Genomic DNA, 12779 nt, shown 5'->3' on the forward strand with positions numbered 1-12779 from the left:
GTGTCAAGAGAAGAGAAGAAAATCGACCTTGCCCTTTCAAAGGAACCACTCCGGAATTTGGCCGGAGCGGTTTAGGGGTATCACAGAAAACTTAAGTTTGGATAGCGGGACGTGGGTCTGAACCGTCGTCTCCTCGAATGCGAGTCCAATGTGCTACCCACTGCATCATTTCGCTCGGCACACTCAGCTACAGAGGTGGACGAGTAGTAAGTTAGATACTGTGTTAAACCAGAGACAGATTACAATTACTCCTTTTCAAAACTGAAATGATTTAATTATAACAAATATTATGTGACTTTTTAACTGACACAAAAGAATTAAAGACACCAGCTGCCAGTGGGCAGTGATTCAAGTCAATGGGGGAAGTAGAAAATTTGTGCCAGACCGGGATTCTAACCCTCGTCTCCTGCTTAATAGGGAGAAGTGCTGACCACTACGCCATACTTTTTTCTTTTTCCACCTATGTTGCCTTAATCGGCCAGCTTCTAAGCTGAATTTGCAAATAGATCGTCACATTCCATTTGAAAAAAAGAGGAAATGGATGGAGTTCCATTGATCTGGAAGGAAAAATAAACATTTTCTCCAATTGTGATGTGAGTAGAACTAACAAAGGACGTATTATTTGCAACCCTCCGTTGCGCAATATATGAAATGAAATTTCTCATTGACATTTCTTCTTGATATTTCTTCTTTCCAAAGTGGTAAACAGAAAAACTTATATTACACGAATGACTATCACTTCACTGTTGAAGGAAATTCGCTCTCCTGTTTTGCGAGAAAAAGGAAATGTAGGAACATTAACAGGGAAATAAAATTGCCTTCTGTCACGGTATGCGCCTGGAATAATATCTCAAAGTTTAGACAATAGCTAAAGTCTGAGGAAGCAATAGTATTCTTCTAGACAGAACAGTGTCAACCTCTACCATCCGGAATACTGGGTTTGAAGTATTCAACCGTTTTATTGTGATGTGCAGCATATTTCCAAATAATCTCGTGTAGTCCCGATGTTGACTTATTTTAAGGTGTTCAGTTTCGACGTAAGATAAATAATCGAGGAAAGTAGCATGCTTATTTTGGATAATAAACTATGCCGTGTGGCCCATGATCCACGCTGCAGCGTTTTTTTTTCGTGAATACCTCAGTTTTTGTGGCTGAATGATCTCTGATAGGTCTACAATATTTGGCGTCGTGCGGTCTATCCCCGACAATCTTTGAAGAAGAAATGTCATTTCTTCTGCATGTCCGCACGTGAGCCTATGAATTAGTGTATCGACTCTCCCGCATGCTTCACAATTGGGCATCGGATGAACGCCTATCTTATGTAGCTTGTAATTCATTGCTGCTTTATCGTTGACTTTGAGATACGAGTCGGCTATGACGCGTGACGGTAACATGTCGCTGGGCACATTCCGCCATACTATACTCCATGTTATATATGGATATATGTCTTCCAAACTATTGCTGTGGTTTGTTGTTATGAGAAGGTTATAAAGTTTCCTGTTGGTCAGACTGCCGGTATCGAAGATGTTGTGTCGGATGTAGCTCAGTTTATGTAGTGCAGTGGCACATGTCGGTAATAAAACGGAAAGCCGGTGATATCAACGAGTGGGTCAAGGCTATCTGGCATCCACCGCTGGATGAGGTTGGTGATGATTCTGGTCCTCCGGGTACGAACTTCATCGTGACGCGATGTAGGAGCAGGGTGATACATTTTTTGTGTACCGTAATGAGGTAAGGCCACCTTTGGACGTAGGTAAATTAAATGTATCAAACTGAACATTGGAAAATGTGCCCTCTACAAAGCGTAGCGCTTGTTGTATACTTTTTGCTAGATGGTCGGATATAGGAAGAATTTGCGCTAAATAATTCATCTTGCTTGTAATGGCGATCCCTACAGTCTGGACTTTCTTCTGTAGTATGCTCAACTCACGTTCAGAGTGGAGTATCAAACCAGCACTTAATTTATTAAGCATTTTTGACCAGTTTTTCGTCAGGAATTGGTCTGGGACGCCCTCAAAGGTTACACCGAGAGTTTTGTGACAATCCTTTACATTGCACCAGGTAACATGGGATATATCTCAGATACCGCCTCCGATGGGAAAAGTCATGGTTCTTGCTCTATTTAATATTGCTCCTGAAAGAAACGTAAATGCTTGTGAAAGAGTTTCTGCAGACATAAGTTGTTGTGACAATGAAACAGCTACGCATATATCGTCGGCAAACGCAATGCGTGGGATAGTAACAGAACCGATTCCAAGCCCAATCCCACAGTGCGCTAAGTTCTGCAGTAGCGGCTCTACTGCAATGGCGTAAAAAATCATTGACAGAGGACATCCTTGTCGGATGGATTTCCCAATGGAAACTTCTTTTGTAAAATGGCCATTAATAAGAATCCGGGAAGAGACGTATGTAGTTAGTTTGCGAATTAATTCTATGAGAATAGGTCCAAAGCCTATGTTCACCTTGTTTGAAAGAGGAAGTCACGTACACGGTCATACGCCTTCTCAAAATCTTGAAAGATCTGAACGCCATTTCCTTTGGTTTCAGCATATGAACAGACGATGTCCCTTAAATCACAAGCAGCTGAGATTGCAGTTCGGCCTTGCACTGCCCTGAATTGGTAATTACCTAAAACCTTGTGCATAACTGTTTGCATCCGTAGCCTAATTGATCTAGTAATGATTTTGAAATCGGTGTTCAGGAGTTTGATGGGTCGCATGTTATCTACCTTCCTGCTGTTACCTTTCTTCGGTAAGGGTAAGATGATACCTTCCATGAATACCTTGGTATTACTTCCAGGTGCCAGATTTCATTCGCTGTCTCGAGGAGTGTCGGGCCGAGGAGGTTCCAGTAGCGCTGGTAAAACTCAGCGCTGAGACCATCGGGTGCTGTTGATTTCCCTTTCATTGCGATGTGAACCGCTCGTAGGATTTCGTCCTCCGAAAACAGATTCCAGATTTGTATTATCCTCGTGTGACAATTGTCGCACAAGTGTTTATCAACTGGTTGCTTCTTGTAAAGTTGACAATAACAGTTGTAGACGTGCGCGATGATGTCACGTTGTTTAGTGATGGCATTCTCGGTTTCATCAACGACCGCTTCAATCAACACTGCTTTACACCGTTTCGTCGTTCTCAGAATTGGATACAGAGAGGCCCGTTTTTCGGCGGAAACGTCTTTTGGGTGGGTTCGCAAGATGATTCCTTCCGTTCGTTTGCGTTGGATCGGCGTGATTATCGTCTTACATCAATCGATCTTGGCATCGATATCACGAGAAGGTGTGGTAGTGTGACTACAATTCTCTCAAACAGCGATAGTAAAATTCAATAGTCGATCTTGGCATCGATATCGCGAGAAGGTATGGTAGTGTGACTACAATTCTCTCAAACAGCAATAGTAAAATTCAATAGTCTGTTTCTGCCAAAAGCTTTTTTGTCGGGCGTATGTCACGATGGTAAGGCGTAATTTGGGCTTGGCACACTGAATCCACCACTGTAGAACGCTAGCATAACGTCGTCGGTATCGCTGGAGCTGTTGCCACATTATGTTCAGCTCCTCTTCAAGTTGGGCATCCTGCAGAAGGCTGACATTCAATTTTCAGTAGCCTTTACATCGGCAGATTTGCTGACGTTGTAAGTTAAGGTAACGCTGACATGCGCAATGGTCAGAGATGTTGACAGGAGCTATGTCACAGTTCACAGTGTGTCACTGGAGGGCGTCGAACATTAGATCCTATCGAGCCGACTGGCAAAATGACTATATACGAAGATTTACGCTACCTGTTCACCTTACAGTTTTCCCCACGTATCGTGAAGACGCATACTACGAATTAAATGTTCAAGCTATACACATCTATTCGTATTAGGAGTTTGGTCTCTGTCGTTAAGCACACAACTGCAGTCACCACCAAGAATGAGATGTGCACGATAAGCTCTAAGAAGAATGGGAACGTCGTTTATATAAACAGTTGAACGTTCTCTTTTATGACTGCTACCTGAGGGGGCGTACACGTTAACAGTCTGCACAACATACACTCGAAGAGAAATGTCACGACCATTAGGCAGCCGTAGCACGTCCGTAAAGGTAGACCATCGCGCTAAAGTATGGGAGTGCCTACAGCATCCGGCATGTTCATGTTATCAATAAGTACATAACCGGGAACTTTTAAGACTGTGTCTACCTCCTGTAGCAGGGCAATGTCAACGGCGGTACCATACAAGAAATCAGTTAGCGAACGGAGTTTCACCGCGCTTTGAATCCTATTGATGTGAAGTGTGGTAATATTATACGTTTGGTTAACGCGCATAGTGGCACATAGGGTGATAAGCTCTGAGTGGTGGGATCATCCTTTTCGACAGCTTCAAACCAGGCTCGTTTGGCAATGTCTGGAGTATGAGGCGATACGCCAGAGCCATAACGTGTCTGGGAATGACAGAGGACCGCAGCGCGATAGTCATGCTCGAGAGCCGCTACTGCTGCGTCTCCTCGCCCTGCTGTCACCAAGGCTCATTGCTGTCGGGGTGCTGCGCCGTGCGCTCACCGCCGTGCCCGCCACCGCCGGTTGAGTCTGTCAACGTGGCCGCATCCGCCTGGCCATCATTCGGGGCTGCGACTGACGTCAGCGAGTTCCTGCGGGAGCGCTGCGGCAGCTGCTCGCTGCTCTGCTCGCTCTTCCTGTTAGCCGTTAGCGGTGCTCTGTTCCCTCTAGGCACACAGTAGTGTCTTCAGATGTTTGTTCACGAATGCGTTCTTGCCTTGCGGTGTTTTCGCAGCGCACTGAGCAAGAAGACTGAGGTTAGGTCTCGCTGCCACTTTCTGACATGGGTACGGTTATCAAATAATCCGACTTTCCCTCTTTGCTACTATTCCCCTTGCTTCCCCTACGACGTCGTTTCCGCTGCAGTCTCTGCCGGTAGGGGTGGTTCAGGTAAACGGATCTGCAACCGCTCCTGCGTCTCACACCTCTGAGTTTCAGAGGTGGCCGGCGCAGCGTCGGTATCCAGTGGTAACTGTCCCGACGCTGATGACGGGGCCGAAGTGCCGTCCATTCTACCGGGAATGTCTTTGCCACTGCTTTCCACCTGAACTGGCATTGCCGCTTCGTTAACATGTTCCGGCTGTCGTGGTTGTGGTATAGTCCCCGCGACTACCTCACTCAATAATGGCACAAGCCTTTCACTACCATCTGGAGGACGTTCCCGTGGAAACTGAAATGGACGTCGACATGTGCAGTTCATCCGCAAATGTTCTGTTGAATGGCAGATCGAACGGGTAGGAGGTTGACAAATGTAAGTTACCCGCGCGACAGCCGCTAATGACAACACACGAAGGTATATGCTTTTTTAAGTCATACGTACACACCTCACGCCGCTGGTAACTTGGTTATGTTATGCACTTCACCATTTTTCATTCGTAGCCGACAAAACAACAACAACACCGTACAGAGACAAAGAACGTGCAATGAGCTCATTAGGACACTTAGGTGGCACATTACGTACCCTGACGTTTCTCACTTCGTATCCCTAAGGCACGCTCTGGTCATTACTAATACTAGCACCAGTATGACGAAATTGTGTCATGCCAGCACGCTCCTCAACAAATTTCTCGTAAGCGTCACTCGAAATACATTTCGCTGGCACGTGTCCCCTATAGCTTCAGGCTATTTCAAATCCTCAAAAATCCACTCATGACTTTCAAACGCCGTCGGCCGCAACTCAGCGCGATCAATATGACAGTGAACGATGTTGACTCTGGTAATTGTCGACATCGTACTTGCAACAGCTATTAAGAAAACAGACGTAAGTAACGCTCCCACACGCTGCTCGGCTCCCCACCGCAGTACCGCTCGCGATGTAAACACTGGCCCGCGCCCGTCACCGCACGACGTGCACCGGCCGAGTGCGCGACCATGACTCACATCTGGACACAGTGGTCGTTATAACTGCACGGACTACCTTTGTAGTTCTCCCGTCAGGCCAAATTCTCAACCTATCCACACATCTCATAACAGACGGTAGGAGTGGCCGAGCGGTTCTAGGCGCTACAGTCCGGAACCGCGCGATCGCTACGGTCGCAGGTTCGAATCCTGCCTCGGCATGGATGTGTGTGATGTCCTTAGCTTAGTTAGGTTTAACTAGTTCTAAGTTCTAGGGGACTGATGATCTCGGAAGTTAAGTCCCATAGTGCTCAGAGCCATTTGAACTATTTTATCCTCATAACTGGCGACATTTCATCAACCCCCTTAAGTGTTCCAGTGAGGACGGCCAGTGATCCCTTCAGTACAGATGCACACTGGCCTGGAACTCCTGCGGGAATCGGCTAGATGCCGTGAACTACGAGGATAATGGTCAAGGGACGCTACATTACTAGTGTCTGTATAAATTGAGAATTTGGGTCTGACGATTGGCGTGTTTGTGTAGTCCCTGCAGTTACAATGCTCACTGTGTTGGCATGGTGCTGTGGTCACGAGCGTGTAAGCGGAAGATCCGGGTTCGAGGCCAGGTATGGCACAAATTTTCTACTTCCACATTGATTTGAGGCAGTGCCCACTGCCAGCTGATGACTTTAATTCCTTTTTTGTCTTGATTCATAGTGGCTGCAGGATATACTATTTAACTGTTTGAATGAAGAAAATTAATTTAAGTAACTGCAGGGTACTAAACTGAAATATAGCTTTCAGTAGTTCTTTATATCTAGCAAGCCATATAGGATTGTTCATTGAGAGGTCACTGCGCTTGGCTTACGGTGACACAGCACTAAATTCGCCACGGGACGACTTGCAGTTTTGTTTGTTGCTGTGAGTGCGACACGTATACAGATGAATTATATATGCAAATAGAGGAAGGTAACGGACGTTCCATCGAACGTCTTTGTTACAGGACAGAACATAATCCGTAACGCCGCGCGGGATTAGCCGCTGCAGTCATGGACTGTGCGGCTGGTCCCGGAGGAGGTTCGAGTCCTCCCTCGGTTATGGATATGTGTGTTTGTCCTTAGGATAATTTAGGTTAAGTAGTGTGTAAGCTTAGGGACTGATGACCTTAGCAGTTAAGTCCCATAAGATTTCACACACATAATCCGTCAAGTCTAAAGACACAAACTTGCAAGCAGTGCGTAATTAGGGGTCACTAAATTACGAATGAAAACAGTCGTTAAATTATAAGTAGGATACATGAGAACCTTAGTACAGTTATCGCATTGTTACAGTAAATAACTAACGTGGTGGAGTCGAAATACTTGAAACTAAAGACTGAACCGGAGTTGACGGAATCTGACTATGAATATGAAATGGCTGGTGAGGTGCAAGGCTGAAGCAAGCAGGAAGCGTAGAATACGAGTGGAAGACATTCACTGGTAAACTCGCTGGAGCAGAGCACTACATGTATCGGGTCAAACTCAAAATCAAATCGCAGTTGCAGACAAAGACAGAATACGTGAAGAATTAGACAATGGCGAAAGACTGTGTTGTAGAACAGGTATTTAACTCTGAAGACGCTAGTTACTGCTATTAAACAAAAGGTTCAAATGGTTCAAATGGCTCTGAGCACTATGGGACTCAACTGCTGTGGTCATAAGTCCCCTAGAACTTAGAACTACTTAAACCTAACTAACCTAAGGACATCACACACATCCATGCCCGAGGCAGGATTCGAACCTGCGACCGTAGCGGTCGTGCGGTTCCAGACTGTAGCGGCTTTAACGGCTCGGCCACCCCGGCCGGCCTAAACAAAAGGAAAAATGATCTAGTTTATAAAAGATGATCTGATTGATAACACCGATTTGTAGAATAACAGTATTACTGAATTAAAGAAAGGATTGCTGAAACTGAATTATAGTCTTACTGGTAGAATAGAACAACAAAGAGATCAGATTTGAATAGTCAATGTTCATATACGCACAGTCAGTAACAAAAATATATTAGAACTGAAAAATAATAATGCTGTACCAACAGTAGTTATTTTTATATTTTTGCCTAATACGCAACCAGTTTCGACGTTCCAGTCACTTTATCTTTAGGTCTCTCACGTGAATGACGTAAGTACCAATCGTGCATGTGTAAGCAAGGCACCAAATTTCGTATCTGGTTCCGAAGAGTTTGGATGTATCCAGCTATGTGGCTGGATTGAAGAGTTTTTAGCAAACAGAACTCAGCATGTTGTTATCAATGGAGAGACGTCTACAGACATTAAAGTAGCCTCTGGCGTGCCACAGGGGAGTGTTATGGGACCATTGCTTTTCACAATATACCTATAAATGACCTAGTAGATAGTGTCGGAAGTTCCATGCGGCTTTTCGCGGATGATGCTGTAGTATACAGAGAAGTTGCAGCATTAGAAAATTGTAGCGAAATGCAGGATGATCTGCAGCGGAGAGGCACTTGGTGCAGGGAGTGGCAACTGACCCTTAACATAGACAAATGTAATGTATTGCGAATACATAGAAAGAAGGACCCTTTATTGTATGATTATATGATAGCAGAACAAACACTGGTAGCAGTTACTTCTGTAAAATATCTGGGAGTATGGGTGCGGAACGATTTGAAGTGGAATGATCATATTAAATTAAGTGTTGGTAAGGCGGGTACCAGGTTGAGATTCATTGGGAGAGTCCTTAGAAAATGTAGTCCATCAACAAAGGAGGTGGCTTACAAAACACTCGTTCGACCTATACTTGAGTATTGCTCATCAGTGTGGGATCCGTACGAGATCGGGTTGACGGAGGAGATAGAGAAGATCCAAAGAAGAGCGGCGCGTTTCGTAACAGGGTTATTTGGTAACCGTGATAGCCTTACGTAGATGTTTAGCAAACTCAAGTGGCAGACTCTGCAAGAGAGGCGCTCTGCATCGCGGTGTAGCTTGCTGTCCACGTTTCGAGAGGGTGCGTTTCTGGATGAGGTATCGAATATATGGCTTCCCCCTACTTATACCTCCCGAGGAGACCACGAATGTAAAATTAGAGAGATTTGAGCGCGTACGGAGGCTTTCCGACAGTCGTTCTTCCCGCGAACCATACGCGACTGGAACAGAAAAGGGAGGTAATGACAGTGGCACGTAAAGTGCCCTCCGCCACACACCGTTGGGTGGCTTGCGGAGTATAAATCTAGATGTACATGTAGACCCGATACGAATATTGGTGCTTTGTTATAAACTGGGTGTCTAATAAAACAGTACCAATATAACAGCTGTTGGTGCAGTAGTGCTGTATTCCATTGACCAGCTGCTGTCAGACGCCTGTAATAATATGGAATTATATTTATGGATATGACGATAGTCTCAACGGATGTTAAAATACAGGAAATTACGTTGTCTCAGTTACAGATGTCGCATGTCCCACTCAGTCACTTCTGTCATTACTCTGTTACAATGGATTCACCGGTAAGTTCCAACATGAAAAAGAATGTATCAGTCATGCTGGAGCGCTGTCGAGCCGTAAATTGATCGTCATCTAGGATAAGCACATACTTCCTGTGATGCAACATTTCGACATCGTTCGCCGAGGGATAAAACTCTGCAAGGAACCCCTTCTTGGACATCATAATAGCGTATATTATCCGAGCAATTTGGAGGACGGAGATAACAGCGACGAGAAAGCAGGTAGTGTCGCTATAAAATGTGACCAGCCCATTCACTGAGGCGTGAGACACGCGATGGCAGGAACCCAGGTCGCCGTGCTGTGCCTGCTGCTGGCCGCTCACCTGCAGCTGGTGACGCCACGGGGGCTGCTTCTGCGATCGCGGCTTCACGGCCGCATCATCGGCGGCACCGGAGCCAGCCAGCATTGAGGACTACCCGTGGCAGGTGGCCCTGAAGTACGGCGGCTACTATCAAAGCGGCGCCTCCATAATCGGAACCGGCTGGGCCCTCACGGCGGCCCATTGCGTCAGCTATTACAGAGCGCAGTACCAGTCGCTGTACAGCGTGCGCGCCGGATCCTCCGACCGCAGCAGTGGGGGCGTCGTGCTGGACGTGGCCGAGGTCCACGAACACGAACAGCACGACAGCATTTCTGGCGACTACGACATCGCCGTCCTTCGCGTGAGTAGTCACTGACAAAAATATACATCACTAGAGTTACGTGCAGCGCTGCATAGCGGAAGTATGACCACTTTGCCGACAGTTGGGTACACCACGCTCCTACTCATACTGCTAGTCTACTGTTTATTATATATACGAAGACAGTAACTTGTTCTCGAAAGAACAGTTACTGTTGATGACCGTGCCGCTTTTTCCTTGAATAAATGATGACTAACTGAAAACCTCAGCTGCCGACAGGTGTTGTTGATATACCTCGATGTGGACAGCTGAAAATGTGTGCTCGGACCGGGACTCGAACCCGGCATCTCCTGCTTACATGGCAGACGCTCTATCCATCTGAGCCACCGTGGACACAGATAAATAGCGCGACTGCAGGAGCTTATCACTTGCACGCTTCCCGTGAGACTCACGTTCCCAACTGTCTACAATTCTACATATGTATTGTACCTTATATACGTTTGCCCACCCACTTATTACTCGCGCACGCTTTGGCGATTCCCGTAAGAGCTTGGGCAACCTGTGCGCACTCGCACAGACGGAGGTCAGTGGCTGGGTAGCCTTTAACTATATATACGAAGACAGTAACTTGTTCTCGAAAGAACAGTTACTGTTGATGACCGTGCAGCTTTTCCCTGGAATAAATTATGACTAACTGAAAACCTCAACTGCCGACAGGTGTTGTAGATATACCTCGATGTGGAGAGCTGAAAATGTGTGCCCCGACCGGGACTCAAATCCGGGATCTCCTGCTTACATGGCAGACGCTCTATCCATCTGAGCCACCGTGGACACAGATGAGTGGGTGGGCAGATGTCTATAAGGTTCAATACATATGTAGAATTGTGGACAGTTGGGAAAGTGAGTCTCACGGGAAGCTTGCAAGGGATAAGTCCCTGCAGTCGCGCTGTTCATCTGTGTCAACGGTGGCTCAGATGGATAGAGCGTCTGCCATGTAAGCAAGAGATCCCGGCTTCGAGTCCCGGTCGGGGCCCACATTTTCAGCTCTCCACATCGAGGTATATCAACAACACCTGTCGGCAGCTGAGGTTTTCAGTTAGTCATCATTTACTGTTTATTTATCAGATACTACACGGCCCAGTCAAATTCATGTGACCTCCTGCCAAAAGTTCGAATAACCATCTTTTGCAGCTAGCCTATATTTACCAACTTTTATATTGTCCAGTCAAATTATGCGACCACCCATCAAAAGCTGGAGCAACCGGCTTTTGGCGGGTTGGACCGCTGCAAGAAGTGGGGGAAGAGCGTCGATGAGGCTCTGGGAAGTACAGACGTCGATTTGCCTTTGCCATCTTGGCAAGGTTTCTCTCTTGAGCATTCATGGTGCAAACAGCCCTACCGAGGTGGTCCCACACATTCTCGACTGGGTTGACATAGAGGTGGTTTGGTTGCCAAGGGAGTGCGGTAGACTTATTCTGGGGCACTTCGAACTGTCTCACGTATACTGCCAGCTGTGTGACACATAGCATTGTTCTTTTGATAGATGTCATCATGCCTAGTATATGGTGCCCTAGGATTGATGCATACTTGTGTAGATCCATTTTATCTTCCAGAATGACGAGTTTACCCACAGAAAAGTATCCTAGACCACAACGCTCAGTCCCCCGGTCTGTATCCTTCCGACATTTTTTGCAGGCGTATGTCAGGCGTTTCAGGCCGTACAGCCAACCGCCATGTGTCCGATCGAGCTTGAAACGTCATTCATCCGAAAATGCCACCTCGGTGGACGTCCATTTGTAGGACTGGTGTACATATTCCAGCCTACCTTGCCGATCAAAAGCAGTCATCGTGCTTGCATGAACCGGGAGCTTGCGGCGAAGTTCTAAACGTAGCAAGGTTCACCGAACGGTCGTAGAGATGACACTTCTGGTATCCTATTGGTTCATGTGGGTGGTCAGTTGCTCAACAGTTAAACGTCTGTTCACTTGCACTCACCTCCGTAACTGGCGTTCACCCTTCATCTATGACTCGTGGTGCACCACAATTGCCTTGGCAAAGCTTTTGGATGGCGCCATTTTGCCATTCACGGTATACTTCTACCACAGCGGTATGCGCACGTTACAGAAACTTAGCTGCTTCGAAAATGATTGCACTCTTTGCCCAAAAGCCAATGATCATGCCTTATTAGACGTCAATTACATCGCTCCGTCCATTCGTTACGTCAACTACGGCACTGTTTTCGCTTCCGCCAACACACATTATATGCACTCCCGTACCTAGGGCTGCCACGTCCCGTGCGTGATTGTTTGCTACAAGTTCACCGGGAACATCGACAGTGGTCATGTTAATATGACGTGACCATGTTTTAAGAAACGTAATAATTTAAACTGAGAGGTTCTGATACTCAGCAACAAAACATTAAGGAAAATGTGCCAAAAAATGTGTTTGCAGTCAGTTAGAAGACCCCACCTGTTTTCCGGATGTCATTTATCAATAGTAACAGCGGTACATTCCACTGTTCCAATTATGGCATCGAGCTGCAACAACTAGTGTTGTCGTAACTTAATCTGATCATTTTGAATCCTCAGTGACAGTGGCACAAAGTGCTATGTATCCGATATTATGTCAAAAATAGCTGAACAAACACCATAATTCTAGTGCAGTTTAAAAATTTCAAATGCACTATCTAAAACAAATCACTTACAGTTCTGTTCTGACAGCAAGAGGATTTTAGTGGTAAGATTAAAAGTTTTTCTCTTGAAATGTTGGTACGTATAATCATAATAT

The sequence above is a fragment of the Schistocerca americana genome, chromosome 5, assembly GCF_021461395.2.
Source record: "Schistocerca americana isolate TAMUIC-IGC-003095 chromosome 5, iqSchAmer2.1, whole genome shotgun sequence".
Classification (NCBI taxonomy): domain Eukaryota; kingdom Metazoa; phylum Arthropoda; class Insecta; order Orthoptera; family Acrididae; genus Schistocerca; species Schistocerca americana.